Genomic DNA, 12,879 nt, shown 5'->3' with positions numbered 1-12,879 from the left:
AAACAAAAAACTAATTATTGGGTGAGACGACTAATTAGTCTGGATCGTTTCCGAAGACGGGAATAATTTGCTTTATTTTATGACAAATGCAGAAATAAAAAGAAAAATCAGGACTGACTGTGATTAGTATGAATGGGATATAGAATGTAAAGAAGAAAATAAAACAAGAAAGCAGATCAAAACAAGGCCAGGCCCAAACTTTCGGATGATTATTGCTCCAGCCTATGATAGGCTGTTACCTAGATCGCCTTTGGCGAGTGTCTGTCTCTGTCTTCTCTGTCTTCTCTCTCTCTCTCTCTCTCTCTCTCTCTCTCTCTCTCTCTCTCTCTCTCTCTCTCTCTCTCTCCTTCCATCTCTCTCTCTCTGTCTCTCTCCTTCCATCCCTCCCTCCTCTTCCAGCCACTCTGCACATGGGATAGTGGGGAATATTAGGGCGCCATCTACGGGGGCTACAACATGTGGAGAGGATTTTTCCCATGAAGGAATAAAAAGCACATGAAAACCTTCCCAGGAGCAACATCTGGGTTAGCCCTATAGCTTGAGGCCTTATACCAGGCTCATGACCAGAAATTCAGGAGAGGAGGGTAAGTACAGTGGTCTGCCCTGAGGAGAGAAGGGAGAAGGCCTAGGCTCTGGGGAGCAGGAGCTGAAGAATTTTCCCCCAAGGTGAATTGAGATGTTGGCTGTGTGAGTGCACCAGAGCCCCAGGCTTCCCAGTAGAAAAGCAGGTGGGGGCCATTGCCAGCAAGCAAATGCTGCCCTGAGCAGCCCACACCATTCCCGGAATCCCAGTCTCCAGTCTAGCCACAACACACAGCTTTTAAACTGGAGCAGAGAGTTTTCCCCATCTGGTCTGCAGCTCTCCATTTTGGCTCCATTCAAGGCCCACAGCATGGTCTATTTGCCCCTAGGGGTAGATGAAGTCCAGGGAGATTCTGAGGATAAGCTTTTTCAAAAGCATGGTGCCTCGCACTCAGTGCCAAGGGGCTAATAGATGGAGCATATTAATGCTTTAAAGCATAGCCCTGGCCGGCCCCATTTTGGTGGGGGTGCAGCTAAACCATGGGATCTCCTGCTGCTACTACAGGTCAGTGCTGCCCAGGAGGGCTCTGGCCCTCTCTGGACTGGTTGACCAGGCTACATGTGATCCCATCAGTGCTGTGATCCCTTGCAGACTGGAAGGTGAGGCCCTAGGAACACTTAGGTCTTTCAGAATACAACAGGTGAACCTAGGAATGGGCTAGACAGGAGGCATTCTTCATCCTGCTGACCCAATCAGCCTTGCTGCTTGACCTGACCTTTAACCTCCAAGGATGAACAAAATGAGTGGCCAGGAGGACTAGACCTTGTGATCACACTGACCTGAGGCTCCTAAACACTGGTCCTTATGGTCACAGAAAAGGGAGGGGGAGACATGGCCTCAAAAGCCTACCTAACAAGTAAAAATCATTTTAACCAGTTCATAATCAGCCATTAGAGGAGAGAGCCACACATGCCAACGTCAGCATGGGCTGCTGGTCACTGGCACACAGCAGAATTTTATAAACCTGGTGGTTCGCGTGCCTTGTCAGCCGCTGGCTGCAAATGAGGATAATTTTCCCAAAAGGAGCATTCAGTTGCATTCTCATTTTCCCTTTTGGCTCTTTCAAATATAAACAAGTATGATAATGTTTAACGCTGGGGAAATATACAGTAAGTTTCAGGCGGTGCTCCAGCCGTGGGAGCTGAAGCCGGTTAAAGGGACAGAACACTCTGCCCAGCACTTGGCCCTGCAGCTTTGGTGGAAACTGTTTCACCACTAAAACATGTCTTTTGTATTATAACAGCAATGCCCACTACTGAGGCTGGAGTGAAAAGCGATTTATGTCTCTTTTCCAGAGCTCACTGCCTGGTGCCCCAAATGTGCACTGCCTGAAATGCCCTTCTCCCCTAGATCCCCTACAGAGCAAAGGACTCAGTTTACAAGCATTAAGTCAACCAAGATTTGTATTCTTAAAATAACTGGCCAATTTATCTGTTTTTTTAGAATAATATAACATTAGGAAAATGCAGAATTTTGGCAAGTCCCCAGTCAGAGCTGAACAGGAAGCTCCCAGGGTGGGGAGGGGATCTTCAAAAGTCAAACAGCTACCTAGTGGCAGAACAGAGACTCCAACTTATAGCCCACTCACCCTCCTACCACGTCACTCGGGCTCCAAAAGAAAGGCGGACAAGTACAACATAGAACCTGAAGCTCTAACAGATGATGACACAGACTCCTTCCTCCAGAAAACTTCAGACTTTCCCTAATCATAAACAAGTCAATGAAGGACCAGTTTACCCTCCCCAGAGGCAATGAAAAAAACGAACAAGTGGATCCTGGCTGTAGACTCAACATGGCCAATTCTGGAGTACCACAGTGAGGGCAGAGAATGTCCTTCTGGTCTCAGACTGCTGCTGCGACCCCCCATAAGAGCCAGCCACCCCTCACAGATCAGTCTCTACGCTTCACTGAATGTCCTCTCTCTCATCTCTCTGTCTCTGCCTTCTTTCTGTAGATTGAGACATCTACACGGAACGGTCATTTTCTCCCAGTCCTGAAGTGTCCCTGCCTTGGGAGAGAGATGACCCCAACGTCCCCTCACCCTCACCCCCGCCCCCACCACTCACAAACAGGCCCAGTGAGATTAAGACCACGCAGGATCCAAAAGGTTAAAAGGAACAATACAGGAGACTGCCAATTGTAAGTGAATTATATTTGGCTTTGAAAGCTGAGGCACCGGCTATATTATGAAAGGCATCTCTTTGCGTTGTTTACCATCACCCTGACTAATGCAGACCTTTTTTTTTTGTTTTAAATAATCTCATGCAAATTAGACACACACACTTCCTTCCAGTTGATTGCTATCTGCAAGGAATAATCTAACCGCAGAGGGTACTGAGCAAGGACTGAGCAGAGTGCTAGGATAGAGCACACTGGCTTCCTAATCCTATGGCATGGAAGCCTTCTCCCCCTCTACACTCCCTCCCCCAGCCCACTAATTCTTCCTCAGAGCTGCTGCCTTTGGAAGAATTAGTCATAATTTTCATAAAGCCTAAAATTTTCTTTTAGGTTTCAATTTGCATTCTATTACACCAACAGTGTTCCTTGCATTCAGATGCTCTCCTGGAACTTCACTGCCGCCACTTGGCAATTTTCAAGAGCCAGCAGCCCCTCAGAAGGCTGTTGCTCTGGTCACTTAAACCCAGAATCAGTAGAAAGTGAAGCCTGGAGTCATTAGGTCTGACCCCACCAGTGGGAGGAAAGAAGTTGCTAGGGATGGCAGATGGAGACTGAGCAAGCAGGAGGCTGATGCCACCAGTGCTGAAAACCCCAGAACCACCAGTTTCTCCGAGCCCTGGAAGAAGGGCTCAGGCAAACTTCTCTGGAAGCTGGCTGCCAGTGCTCCTTTCTGCCCCGGCTTTGGGAGGGCAGCAGCCACTGGGTTCTCAAGGCTGAAGAGGACCCCTTCAAAGAATGCATTAGGCTTGGGGAACCTTACACCTGCTGCCTCTGAAACAGCGGCTTCAGGACTGGTACCATACCTGTGCCCCATCACTTCCCTCTTTTTAAGCAGAAGACAAACAATTTTATTTTGTTCTGCTTCTCTGGAAGGTTTCTGTTCTAAAGTAAACAAAACAAGAAAGTAGTTGACTTTGTGGGAACTGATCCAGCTGCTGCCTCAGGGCTCCCGAGGCCCAGAAGCCACCTCCTGGTCCAGTCCTGCAGCTGTGTCCCCTCTCCAAGCAGCCTCAGAGGTGAGGGCTGAGAAGGCAAGGTGGAGAAGTTGCTCACCAAGTCTTAGAACCTCTCAGAGCTCAGACAGAGTTTGTCCTAGGCAGGAGGCCATTACATGGTTCTGCAAGAACAAGGCCAGGGAGCCAGAGGCCAAGAGGACCAGGAGGTTTCAATGGTGCTCTCCACTAATGGTTCAGGTGAACCCTGGGGAGTGCAAGGACACATAGCCGCTGAGGTCAGTTACACACACACACACGCACGCAAGCACGCACGCACACAAGCATGCACGCACGCACGCACGCACACCAGCAATCCATGGCAAGAGAAAACTTCCCTGGCTGCTGGGCAAAATCTCTCTGAATGAAAAGAAAAATCAACTCACCCAGAAAAGGTTGAAGGGGGAGAAAGAGAAGGGTGGAAAAAGTATTTTTTTTATTTTATTATTAACATTTTGTTGGAACAGTGGAGTGCAATAAGGCCTCTCCAAGGCTTTAAAAGTCGTAGGATGACCTGGAGACCCCTATTTCCCAGTGCCTTGTATAAAATTGAATTTTTTAAACATAAATTACACGTAATGACGACACTGTAAAAACTAACAGTAATGGAAAGCTGTGCTGTATTTCATTAGCCTGTATTATTCCGTGCCACCTGATCCAGCCGGGCCTTGTTTATGAGTTAGTGTGTTAGCAGATGCCGATGGAAGCATTTGCTTCGACCTTGCTCTTCTCATTGGGGCATGAAATTACGACGGCAGCACCTTGATATTACAGCCATAAATACAGTAAACTGCAAATTTAAGCCAACGGCTCCTATTGTCTCTGAACATAAAGCTGATCGGTATTTATTTAAAAGGAGAACAAAAAAAAATATTATATATCACCTTGTTTATAGGACCTCCTCCCCACCCACCCACCCTCCCCCCCTGCACCCCCTAAACTGCCTGACTTACTTGGTAAAAAATTCAACAAGCCAAAAGCTGGTTTTCTTTGCTTCTGATTAAAATATTCTTAGGGCACTCAGCATGGTCTTGGGGGGGGGAGCTACAAATAGTATCATCCTGAATGGAACGTATTTATTTGAAGATCTGGTACTGGGATTGTTCTCTCCCCCCCCCCCCGACCCCTGCCCCTCCTCGCCAATTCTAAGAGATCTTGATGTGCAAAATTCCAAACAAGTTCTTCTAACTTCCCTCTCTTTAAAGGAGGAAAGTTCAAATAATAAGAGAAAAAAGTTGTAGATAAGAAAAGGCGTTGAAATTCAATGTCCTCTCAGTATCCTTTCTAAAAAATGCTCAGCAGGAATGCTATTTCAAAAAGCAACAAAACAAAGCCTCCTGCCACAGGAGGGGGTGAGGGGGGGGAAGAAAAATGTCTAACTAAGAATGTAATTCTCTTCTCCAAACACAGGGAGCTGGGGGGACTTCCCATTAAAACTTGTACCAATCCCAGTGAACCAGAAAGACAATATATCCCTTAAATACATTAAATGTGGGAGAAAAACCAACACAAAGACAAAAGGACACTGTGATATCACCCAGGCCTGGCTCCCAGCATAAATCACTGTGTTATAAGCCAGGACAAAATGTATTTCACTGCTAGTTTAAAGACAAGAAGCCTGAAAGGTGTGTTATAGACCGGATGACTAGCCCTCTTCAGGGAGACCAAGTCTGCTACTACAGTTAGGGTAGCTTTCTCTTTGAGGGAAGTAGGATCTTCCTGCCCCATGCATGGGGGTGGGGGAAGAAACATGGATGGTATAACACGTGAACATGTACAATCTAATGTCATGTTTGAGGGGGCTCAAGAAGATCATGGAGGAGAGGTTTGTTTTTTTTTTAATACCTCATCAAGTATAATTAGAAATCATTTTCAAAGAAGGACCAGTAAGACATCGAAGCAAGCCCTGAGTATATGTGGTGCAGCCCCTGGGAGCACTTTTAGTTCAGAATCAGAGAGAGCTGGAGTTACAAAGGACACTGCCCAGGGGAATCAAAGTCATAGCCAAACTAACTCCACTCAAAAGTTTTGGTACATGAGGTTTTGACACCCCTTCCCAAAAGGCAGACAAATTTTCTCAGTCCTAAATTATTTGAAACATACCAGTCACTGAGCTCAGCTCCTTCCACACAAGGAGGAAACTTCCCTATAAAATTTATTGACCTTCTCTGGGGAGTAGTATAACTGGTGAACAAGACAGAAGTGAGCTGCCCCTCTGTGTAACACAAATTGAGATCTCTCTTACGAGAGATTGGGAGGATTTCCAATCAGCATCTCAGAGGCTTATTTTTAGTTCTAGGGCCTAAAGATTTTCCCCCTCCTCTTAAGCTAAATTAGAAATAAAGAAGATCTATGTGAATACTGGGTCACTGACTCTAAAAGGTAAATCAAAGGGAGGGCAAACATTACCAGTGCCAATCCACAACGAGGCTGGCCTAACAGGGCAAGGCCATGGCTACCACCTGTGCCATGAGCCCACCTCCCAGCACACTGAAAAAATTCTGGGGGGATCTGCAACAGAAAAACAAGGGTTGGGTTAATAAAACTCCCATAGACACAGTCCATGGAAAAGGTTACTCAAGTCAATAGCATTCACTTTTGTCACATGGGGGCAACCAAGTTAACCTATAGGCCTCAACTACACTTCCAGCTTGCTCCTTGTCAGGTCACAAGGTTTCCCTTTGAAAAGCAAGGCTCAGAGAATCCTAATTACAGACTTCTGATGCTGAAGTGGGTGGTGAAGATAGCCATCTCTCTGAGGCTGGCTGATCAACTCATTCTAGGTCCTAGTTACTTCCACAAAGCTCTCCCAACTCACAACTTGCCCACATGATGAGACTGGACCCTTCCTGATCTATCGGTCATTACCTAGCTAGAGTGTTTTGTATCTGTGAACTGCCTTTAAAAAAGCATTTAAAATAGCCTCACAGCTACCATACCAAATAGCTTTAGGACAGCTATCTTCATCTCTAGATGAGAAAATCAAAAACCAGGTTGGTGCAGACTTGCCCGAGATCCCAGAGCACAGAAAATTAGCAGGGGCCTGGAAGTGCTCATCTCTCGCTGGTCTCTGGCCCACTGTTGTTGTACTCCTAGCCGCAAGACACAAAGGGTGTTTGAAAAAGCATGTTTTTAAAAGGCAAGCATCTGTTCTATTTTGACACATCCTGGCTGCCCAAATGTTTCTTTCGGCTCTAAACATTTGCTTCACAAATGGAAACGTTTCCATTATGGCACCAAAACAAACATTTGCTTTGGGACAGTAAAGACAACTAAAGAGTGTTTCAAACATCTCTCGGTAGCCAGATTCTCAAAACAAGGCTAGAGGGTGTAAGGCCTGTGGGCCTCAAAGATGATGATGACAATCCTTTTTCAGAGATGAGAAAGCCCCTTTCTCGGAGGCAGCATCCATAACCACTCAGGCACACTGTTAGCCTCAAATCTGTGGCAAGGTTTATCAGGATCCACTCCATTTAGGATCAAAGAACTGGAAAGAGAACATGGCAGCCATCTGGTCCAATGCCAACAACATCGCCAACAGGTGGCCAACCAGCCTCTGCTACATGATGTCCAGGGACAGAGAGATCAAGTCAAGCATTCTAATCTGAACAGGTGAAAATATTAGGGAAGTCATCTGTCTGCCTTTAATTTCCGCCATTGGTCCTAGTTTTCTCTATGGAACCTCACAGAAGAAATCAGCTAACCTGTCTGTGAACAGCCCTCTACCAATTAGAGGACAGCTGTAATAACCCCATTCCACTCCCCCAGGCTCAAGTGAGTATCCCCCACAATTACTACCCAATCTCTTCCCCACCATGGTTTCCTTCTGCTGGGCAGGCTGCAATGTCTCTAGGGAAGTGTGGCATTCAGAACTGAACACATTCCTCCAGATTCTGAGTGGCTAGTGTAGCACACAATCTCACAGTGGGTCTAACCACACCTCTCCCTGGTTTAGAATGCCATATGTCCTTCCATTAGTGTAGCCTTTTTTGTTGGCCACTCCCAGTTTCACACCATATGGAAATCTCAAAAGCTGACATCATAGTCTTCACCTGGGTTGAAATACTAAACAATGTTGAGGAAGACAAGAGTAAGTACAGCATCCAGCGCCATGCTGCAAGTCACTGGAGAGTACCTCATAGCTGACATCAATTAATTAAATAAGTACAATACATCTTTGGCTAAAGTTGTTAACTCGGGTGCAAATACGCATTTTTCACTGAAACCAGTAGGAGAGATTTTGTTAACTGCCTTGCTAAAATACAGATCCAGTACGTCTATGCTATTCTCTTTCTCTATCAGTGTAAGGAACCAATCAAAAGAAGAAAGGAGAATGGTTTGGCATTCTTTTTAGTGAACCTATGCTGATTCTTGGTGATTACTGCTTCTTTTTCTAAGAGCTTAGAAGTTATCCATGTAATGCCACAATTCTGTCAGGCACTATATCAAGCTTTCCAAAATCAATCAATTCATTCAACAAACATTGACAACATCTACTATGTGCAAATTAGTGGACTTGACCCATTATTCTCTTTTCTAAATTTGGGACATTTGGTTATCTCTGGACATGTTCTCCATGGTCTCTAAAAGCTTACAGGCAGAGCCTCCTCTGTCACATCTGTAAATTATTACCTGATGAGTTAACACTTAGTACCTTATAGGATCCCAGGTCATTACAAGAGCCTCCTAATTTGTCTCACAATGGAAAGTTTGGGTTCTCACTCTACTCATGCCCCTGCTGATGGAACCCTGGACAAGTCCTTTTACATCTTGATGTCTTTCTGTCTGAAAAATGAAGATAGGATTTCCTGCTAAGATGTCTGACTACCTCATTCCCATACACTTACTCCAGTAAAAATTGGAAAAATGTACCAGACTAAATAACAATCGAGAAATCCAATGAGAAACTACAGTGATTTCTCTTCCACCCCAGAATTGACCAAAAAGCCAGCCTGAAGTCTCTGGGCAATAGGAAAGGGTGTTTTCAGGAAAGCCAGTGCCAGCATAGGCAGACACAGCCTCTGACAGCAGATAATGGCCAGAGACACAGATAGCTCACAAGGCTCTTTGTCCAGAGGCATCAACAGTACAAGGCTTTACTGAGAAAACCCCAGGGTGGTCACAAAAATCCCAAGATGAGAACCTTACAAGACCTAGGGAGAAGCAGTGCATAGTACAGTATTCAGACCAAGATAACCCAGGTTCCAGAAGCTCTAAGATCCCTAGCCCTCTATCCTTAGATGCCATAGGTGGTCCTGAATATCCAGCACTCTGAACTTCAAAGTTCTGGGGTAGAAAAGAGGGTACCCAATTCAAGGAGATACAGATCAGTACAGGAATCCAATGACCCAGGTTGAGACCAAGCAGGGTCAACTACCCAACTTACATGGCAAAAAGCCCCAAATCACAAGATAAAGGTGGAGATGAGTAAACCAAAGAAGACATTAGACTACTCTGAAAAACTACCACAAATCTAGACATCCTTGAGAAGAAGGTGAAAGTAACTCTGTAACAATGACAAATACAGACAAAAAAGTTAGAGGAAGGAAACAGATTTTTTACAAGGACCACAAGAAGACCTAGGATAAATGAAACAAGATTCATTTAAAAGAAATAAAAGCTCTGGAGGAAAGAAATAGATGAGGAATAAATTGCTTAGAAAGGAAGTGGTAAACCTTGCCCAAGAAATGGATTCTTTGAAAACCTGAATAGACCAAAGAGAAATCAATGACTCTATGAACTGGCAATAAATACTAAAAGAAAATCAAAAGATTTTTAAAAATAGAAGAACATGTAAGATATATGATATCAGATACAACTGACCTGGAAAGCAGGTCAAGAAAGAATCACTGGATGTTCTGAAAAACCATTATTTAAACAAACAAAAACAAACAAGAGGCTAGACTTTCCAATTCAAGAAATTATAAATGAAAACTGCCCAAGTATATTAGAACCTGAGGGCCAAATGAAGAAAGAAAGAAAAAATCCCACAATCAACTCCTGAAAGAAATCTCAAAAGAGGTTTTGACATAGGCAAAATCCAGAACTCTTGGTACATCTCAAGTAGCAAGGATCCACAAAAAGTATAACCCTAGACCCTGTAGCTTCTATTATAAATTAAAGGAATTGTTGAGAAATATTTCAAAAGGCAAAAGATATAGACCTATAACCAAGAATAATTTACCCTGCAAAGCTAAATATACTTTGGCGGGGGGCGGGGGATGGGAGAGGCGGTGGAGAAGAGAAGAAATGTGGCCCTTTAAGGGAAGGGAGGGCTTGGAGGCACTTCTGATGTTAAGACCAGAGTTGAACAGGAACTCTGAAATACAAACCCAAGAGTCAGAGAAATCTAAAAAGGTAAACTGATGTGAACAGTTAGGGGCTGTGTGATCACGGAGATGACTTCCTGATGGGAGGAGATCTGAATGTCTTCACAGGGTCCTGAGGGTGTTAAATAAGAAAAATGGGGGATCTGACCTGAGTTTGGACTAGTTCTGTTTGAAGAAGAAAGCTCCAAGTTTTAAGAGAAGAAAAGAGAAGGAACAGTAAAAAGAAAACACTAATGTAAGAAGAAGAGGGCAGAATTTGGTAATTCTCAGTATCAGGGTATGTAAGAAGGGTTGAAGGAAGCAAGCATGGATGAACCTCACTTTTATCTGAAATGGGACAAAGGAGAACTGAATGACCATCCACACACAACAAGATATTTAAGTACATCAAGTTTAAGAAAAAGTCAAGGGAGGATAGGAAAGAGTATGAGAAAGGGAAAGGACAACATTGGAAAGAAAAGAGCTACAAGCAAAACAAGGTTCTTGATCCTGAATGGAGGATTAAAGGGGGGAAGGAAAGAAAGGGGTGAAAATCCCACTATAATCTAAGGGAGTAGTTTAGATTATCTCTTAGATGGTTGGAAAACAGATGAACCAATTATGGTACACGACTGTATATGGTATATGACTGGTAAATTATAGGACCATAAGAAATTAAAGAGAAAATTTCAGAGAACCCTGGTTGTATGAATTGGTGCAGAGTGAAGTGTCCCAAACCAGGAGAATCTTTTATATAAGGACAACAACATGGTAAAGCAAAACAACAGAACCCTGATCAATGCAGAGACCAATGATGTCTCCAGAGGCCCAGGGAGGAAAAGTGGAAAGAAAGGAGGAAGATGTATTTGAGATTCAAGAAAAGACATAAATTTCTGGACATGCCCACTGTGTGGATTCACTTTTCATGACCAGGCTTATTTGTTAAAGGGTTGGTTTCCTCTTTTTTCTTTCTCTCCATTTTTAGTTGCAGGGTTGGGGAGGTAGTGGTACAAAAGTAATGCTGAGAAAAGAGGGTCATGAAAGCATTTTTTTAAAAATGCACAGAAGTTCCAAAGGAGGCACAGACAAGCAGGACAGTTTTGAAAGTAATGTGGAATTTACGATATTGCTTTAGAAATTAGTAACAGCATTTATAGAGTAAACAACATGGACTGAAGTTTCAAGTTTTCAAACACAATCTTATCTTTGTCTTCTGGTGAATAATAAATAAAAATAACATTTCTCTGCTTCATTTGTAAAATGGGCATTTTACTATTTTAGCCTGCCTAAAAAGCAAGGGCTGGATTAAAGGCTATGAACAGTTTTTTAAAAATAAAAGAACTGCAAATTAAAAACTATGTAAAAGAACGCTTCAAATTGCTATAAGAGAAATGCAAATAAAAATAACACTAAGATCTTACCTCCTACCCTGAAAATCAGTAAAGATGCTGAAAGACTAAAGAGTCAATACTGTAGAGACAACAGAATGACAGGCACACTAATAATATATATCCTTGATGGAGCTGTCAGCTGGTCCCACCAAAATGGAAAGCAATGTGAAATTAAGCTAAGAAGTGACTGAAATGTCCCGTGTCTCTTGAAAGAGAGATCTACCTCTAGGATCTATCCCAAGGAGGTCTAAGCCAGAAGGAAGGGCCCACATACACCAACACAGTCACAGCAGCACTACTTGGAGTAGCAAAGAAAAGGGAATAAAACAGATGCCTATTGATTGGGGAATAGTAAATAAGTGAGAGCACATGAAAGGAACTTTATTGTTCCATAAGAAAGATTATGAGGAATTTCAAGACACATGGAGAGATTCAAATAAACTGATGAAGAGTGATGTCAGCAGAACCAGGTAAAACAATATAAACCTAGATGGAAGAACACTTTTTTAACTTTATTTTTCTTGAGGGTTTTGTTTTTTTTTTAACAACATGACTATTACGGAAATGTTTCTCATGACTACACATATATGACCTATATTGAATTGCTTGCCTTTTCAATAATGGGAGGATGAGAAGGGAGGAAGAGAGAAAATCTGGAACTTGGAATTTTAAAAATGAATGTTGAAAATTGTTTTTAAATGTAACTGGAGTAAAATAAAATATTAAACAAAAATTAAAATTAAAAAATAAAAAAAAGGACACACCACAATTACAATACTGTACATGGAAATGGGGCAACAACAATAAAGCTGGGTTCTAAGTAACTGATAACAAAGCCTGGCACCGAGGAAAGATGAGAAAACGCCCCCATACAGCATATATAAATGACAGTTGATATTATTGTTAGTTTTGCTGAACTAAAATTTTTTCTTTCTTTTTTATTCTTTTTAGGGGTTTATAGATACAGGAGGAAAGAAGGGTAGAATCAGAAATCAAAGTAAAAACAAAATATATCCAAAAAATTTAAGGAAAAATTATTGAGGTAGGGAAACAACACAGTGCCAGAAAAGGTTCATTTCACAAAGTTTAAAGTAAATGAAAAGCTGTGTGTGTGAATGTGGGTGTGCATGTATGCATGTTTTAAATGGAAGAATCCAGAGGGCTTTGCACACAATAAATGTCTGCTGAATTGGACTGAAATTGAATTTCTCTATAATTCTAGGTGACACTTCTTGTCAGTGACAACACTCATTTTCAGAAAAACCAGCTATGATGTCATAAACAGAGGATGAGAATTCCTGCTGGCCACTGAAAGCTCAGAGTAGATGGATGGCATCTGAAGGAAAATGTTAAGCTTCTTTTCATGCACAAGCTCTTAGTAACATAAAGGTGAAAACAAAGTAGAAAAATAAATCAAGAATAAACTT

The 12,879-nt window shown here is 42.8% G+C and overlaps 1 protein-coding gene across 2 annotated transcripts in view; it reads right to left on the bottom strand.

Moving 5' to 3' along the window:
- The window catches only part of PEX14 (peroxisomal biogenesis factor 14), a 146,955-nt gene that overhangs the window by 31,286 nt on the left and 102,790 nt on the right, over positions 1 to 12,879 (bottom strand). The window lies entirely within an intron of this gene.

The sequence above is a fragment of the Notamacropus eugenii genome, chromosome 5 (genome assembly GCF_028372415.1).
Source record: "Notamacropus eugenii isolate mMacEug1 chromosome 5, mMacEug1.pri_v2, whole genome shotgun sequence".
Taxonomy (NCBI): Eukaryota; Metazoa; Chordata; class Mammalia; order Diprotodontia; family Macropodidae; genus Notamacropus; species Notamacropus eugenii.
Note: the sequence above shows the minus strand (reverse complement) of the source record. Positions and strands in the feature narration are given on the sequence as shown.